The sequence below is a fragment of the Rhinopithecus bieti genome, unplaced genomic scaffold (genome assembly GCF_001698545.2).
Source record: "Rhinopithecus bieti isolate Rb0 unplaced genomic scaffold, ASM169854v2 scaffold_2247, whole genome shotgun sequence".
NCBI classification, from domain to species: domain Eukaryota; kingdom Metazoa; phylum Chordata; class Mammalia; order Primates; family Cercopithecidae; genus Rhinopithecus; species Rhinopithecus bieti.
In genome coordinates, this window is record NW_016803732.1 from 301,460 (window position 1) to 307,146 (window position 5,687).

Here is a 5,687-nt window from a genome sequence, read left to right on the forward strand (position 1 = left end):
ATAATTTTTAAAATTTTATATTTAAATAGGAAAGCTGGCAATCATGGAAAATATAGTTAGCCAAACATCAAACTATTCTAAAATAATTCATTACATTATCTAATCCTAAAGTCTTAGCTTTTATCACATTTTAATGTTTTAATTCTCTTTTTTACTTTAAAATATTTTAATGATCTTTAAAGTAGCTTAAGTACCTTAAGGCATTTTTAGATTAGTATCTAAATGCTTATTTACTTATGCTCCAACAATTGGCTATCCTTAATGGAGATATTGTTGATCTCTGTTTTAGATACTTACAGAACCTAACAACCAAATTATCTATTCATGCATTTTCCATTGTATTGAAACTGGTGATAGCTCTGTCTTAAGCCAAACATAGTTTTGTACAGAAACTGACATACTTAAATTTGGTGATTAATTTTGGAATCCAGAGAGAACAGAACTCTCCTTTATGCAAAAAATAATTGTCCCAAAGAAATCTTGGCTTCAGGATCTCAAGTTATCAAGGCTGTCAAAGGTCTTATGATAGATAGTCCATAAAAACCATTTGCTAAATGAATCATTTGTGTTGAAAATAAAATTTACATGATTTGGTATACTGGGAATATAGCTGGTACTCAAGTAATACTTTTGAAGGAATGAAGAGCCAACATATACAATTACAGCATACCATTTTTATTTAAATAGCCTTCATTGAACTCTTCTGTCTGGAATAGTAACAGGAAAGTTCAGGAGACACAGAAGGTAGGGCCTGGAAGATGGTGCAGATGGGGCTGAGTGTGAGTTTTGTCTATAAAAGGCCTCTGGCTGAGTATGGGTGGGGAGGTGTTATATGTCCTTGAACATGAGACTAGGTGACTTTTAGAACAGTTGTGGATCAGATGTAAACATACATACGCATGCATTCATGTTATTTGGTGGGCTACTTAGATGTTATTGCAATTCGTTTCACTTTCAGTTTCTCAGAGTGAAAGGGTCTAGTTTGGCAGTGTTGCCTTACGGGCACTGCTGCCTTACTGGCATCAACTGTTCAACTGAGCTCCCTTTAAACCTCTTTAACAAAGGACTAGCATCCTATACTAAACCTTTTACAACCTTTTACCAAACCTTTTTCTGATCTGTGCCTATCAGAAGCTTTTGCTCATTCTGCATGTTTAATTCACCTGGGTTTTTTTGCCCAGAGTTTATTTGACAATAATTTTCTTGTTCTCAATATCTCCTCTTACTGTGATTTTCAGAACATGATTTGTCTCCTGTCACACTCGGTGCTTGTGGGGAATCTCTCCTGTTGAGTTCTACATCTTAATAACTTCCCTAGATTTTGTGTTTTGTTCTTAGGGCTGCCGTGATGTATAAATAAGCCATTCCAATGCCTCAGTTGTGGAGCTATATGATTTTACATATATGACTTAATTTCCAAATCCCTCTTTGATCTGTGAGCTCCTCAAGGCCAGAGCTGTGACTTATCCATCTTTGTATGTCCAGTATCTAGATTACAACCTGAAACATGTCAGGCATTCAGTAATAACTGAAATGAACAGAAAGAGAAGCAGAATGGGACTTGAACTTGGAAGAAATTTATTCTAATGGTCAAATTATTTTCATACTGTATGTCATATTTATTACCAAGTTGTTTTATAGCACTTTCTTTTCATGTATACACTTGCTACCAGCCTCACAACAAAGTAGAAATTACTATCCTCATTTTATTAAAAAATAAAACAAAATAGTAAATCTAGTAGTTTGCCTGTGGTGAAACAGGATTAGTTTAAGTAGAAAAATTTAATTCTGTTTTAAAAATCTTAGCTCTTCGGCTGGGCGCGGTGGCTCAAGCCTGTAATCCCAGCACTTTGGGAGGCCGAGACGGGCGGATCACGAGGTCAGGAGATCGAGACCATCCTGGCTAACACGGTGAAACCCCGTCTCTACTAAAAAAATACAAAAAACTAGCCGGGCGTGGTGGCAGGCGCCTGTAGTCCCAGCCACTCGGGAGGCTGAGGCAGGAGAATGGCGTGAACCCGGGAGGCAGAGCTTGCAGTGAGCTGAGATCCGGCCACTGCACTCCAGCCTGGGCGACAGAGCGAGACTCTGTCTCAAAAAAAAAAATAAAATAAAAAAAAAATAAAAGTCTTAGCTCTTCTATCCCAATTCAGCTGATTAAAAAATAGATATAGAATTTCTCCCAATTCCAACATGTTATCAACCACGGAAGCAGAAATATATGGGAGGAAATTGCCTGTTTCGAATAGGAGGTTGCCTGGGCAAGATGTCTCACATTTCTAACATCAGCATTTTGGGAGACTGAGGCGGGAGGCTCACTCAAGGCCAGGAATTTGAGATCAGCCTAGGCAACTTAGTAAGACCTAGTATTAGTTCATTTTCATACTGCTAAAAATAACTTCCCTGAGAGTGGGTAATTTATAAAGGAAAGAGATTTAATTGTCTCACAGTTCCGCTTGGCTGGGGAGGCCTCAGGAAACTTACAATCATGGCAGAAGAGGAAGCAGGCATCTTCTTCACAAGGTGGCAGGAGAGAGAGAAGTGGAGGAGGAACTTCCAAACACTTACAAAACCAACAGATCTCGTGAGAACTCAGTCGCTCTCATGAGAACAGCATAAGGAAACCACCCCCATGATCCAATCACCTTCTCCCTCACACATGGGTATTAGAGGTCCCTTCCTAGAGATGTGGAGATTACAATTAGATAAGAGATTTGGGTGGGGACAAAGAGCCAAACCATCAGACCTCATATCTACAAAAAAAAAAAAAAAAAAAAAAAAAAAAAAAAAAAAAAAAAAAAAAAAAAAAAAAAAAAAATCAAAGGAATAATAAATAAACAAAGTTTTAAAAAATAAATAAGAGGGTGTTGGATCTTACCTAATAGGGCTTGGATTACCATTCGAAAAGACCTAAAGGAATTCTATGCCAACCCAGCTACCCAGAAATAGAAAGGAGAAGGAGCAAAAGAGAACATAGGCAATTCTGTCTATATTTAACATTCAAGAAGTTATCAAAAAAGACCCAAGATGAGAAGGTCTGATTTTATAAACTGTCTTTCCAGTATACCACAAATCCAATAAAACTTCAGGGAAAAAAGGATCTACTTTCTGGTTATCTATTGCATTTTATCATTTTATTTGGTTATTTATTGCTACATAACAAATTACCCCAAGATTTCGCCGTGTCAAACAACAATTTTCATTACATTATATCTCACAATTTTGTGGATAAAGAAGTTGAACAGATCTGAGCTGAGAGACTCTACTGCTCCGTGTGGGATTGATTGAGATAATCACTGGCACCTTTGTTAAAAAGTCTAAAAGGCTGACTTCAGTTGAAGCAATTAAACAGAGCACCAATATGTGACCTTACCATCATGGCAGTTGCAAGATAATATTTCTTACATGACAAGTTACAGCACCCAGAAAGAGTTTTGTAAGTAACAGTTAGTAAAAGCTGTGAGTTTCTTAAGTCCTAGAGACTGGCATAGCATTATTTCTGCTGTCCTCTATTTGTCAAAGTAGTCATTGAGCCCACTATGATTTAAAGTGAGGGAACATAGATCTTCATGTTAGGATGGGAGGAATGTCAAGGAATTCGGGGTCATATTTAATCTACCACACAGCCCAATTAACTTTTAACGCTCCTTGCTTGTAGATGATATTTTTCAACATTTTTTTGTGCAAAACCAAAAATGAAGAAAGAAAGCTTTTTGTTCCTCTCTGTTCTCAGAGTACTACTCTTACAGCTGTATACCATTCTACCTTATATTATCGCCACTGTATATATTTTGTCACCACAACTAAAGTTGACGCTAAGATATTTTTACATTTATGCTTAACTTACTTATACACCAATATAAATGAGTAGTTCAGGAAGAAATTTCACAAGACCTACAGCTGTCTGGACTCTTTCCTTCTTGGCTTCTGACCATTTAAATACCTCCAGACTCTGCTCTTCGAAGAGCAGGCTGAGTGTTCTACCATATCAGCACCTCAACATATACCAGAACTTCTCTCATCGTTGTTAAACCAAAAAGTACTTTGGGGACCAGATAGACCAAACTTGCCATTTCACAGAAGTTAAAACAGATTCGGCCGGGCGCGGTGGCTCAAGCCTGTAATCCCAGCACTTTGGGAGGCCGAGACGGGCGGATCACGAGGTCAGGAGATCGAGACCATCCTGGCTAATATGGTGAAACCCCGTCTCTACTAAAATACAAAAAAACTAGCCGGGCGAGGTGGCGGGCGCCTGTAGTCCCAGCTACTCGGGAGGCTGAGGCAGGAGAATGGCGTAAACCCGGGAGGCGGAGCTTGCAGTGAGCTGAGATCCGGCCACTGCACTCCAGCCTGGGTGACAGAGCGAGACTTCGTCTCAATAAAAAAAAAGAAAAAAAACAGATTCAGAGTTGATACGAACTCATCCAAATTATGCAAGTAGTGTACGCACAAGTCAGAACTAACATCCAGGGCTTGTTGAACATCTTCAGTTGTATTTACAGCATATGTATTTTGTGTTGGTATTTTTTCAAAAGAAATTTTGTTAGGAAACTAAGAATGAAAAACTATCAAAAAATGACAAATTAACTAAATCCAGAACATCAAATCATAGAAACTATTAAATTTCCTGAAAGCAAGTTTAAAAAAAAAAAACTTAATCAAAACTATTAATCATCAGTCAATGCCTGTCTCTTGGCTCAGTCTGATTGGTATCCATGACTCTTTTTTTTTGTTTGTTCATTTTGTTTTGAGACAGAGTCTCGCTCTGTTGCCAGGCTGAAGTGCAATGGTGTGATGTCAGCTCACTGCAACCTCCTCCTCCTGAGTTCAAGCAATTCTCCTGCCTTAGCCTCGCTCTCAAGTAGCTGGGACTCAGGCATGCACCACCACACCCAGCTAGTTTTTGTATTTTTAATAGAGATGGGGTTTCACCATATTGGCCAGGATGGTCTCGATCTCTTGACCTCATGATCTGCCTGCCTCGGCCTCTCAGTGTGCTAGGATTTACGGGCGTGAGCCACTATGCCCGGCCAACTCTTACTTTTTTAAACTAACTTTCCTTCCTCAGCTGACCTTGCTGCTCCTTCTGTTTTTGTGCACCATAAATGTATAAAAATTTTACCTGTCAATTTAAAATAAGTAATAGAAAACAGAAAACAAAGAAAGACAATAGAGAATATCAATAAAGTGAAAAGTTGGTTCTTTGAAAATATTAACAAATTAATAAATTTTTAGCAAGCCCTGCCAAGAACAAAACAGATAAGACATAATTTATTAAAGTCAGAAATAAGGATATCACCCAGACTCTACAAAACTTAACATTATACAGGGAAATGATGAACAACTTTATGCCAACAGATAAGAAAACGTAGATGAAATTGGAAAAATTCCTAGAAAGACACAAAGATGGCATCAGAAAAAAATCACATCAGAAATATAATAGATAGTGACAGTGGGTCACCCATAACAAGGAATTTCTTACACACACATATATGCACAAATATACAACAGAACAATTCACACGTAAATAACGCTAAGAAGAAATTTATTCTCTCATAAATATAAAAACAGAACTTTATTTGGGACTAGTTGGTGAAAGATCAATGTAAATCAGTAAAAATCCTTAATTTTGAATTTTTTTAACGTGGCTCCTTTCTTTCCCCTTTTTTTTTTTTTTTTTTTTTTTT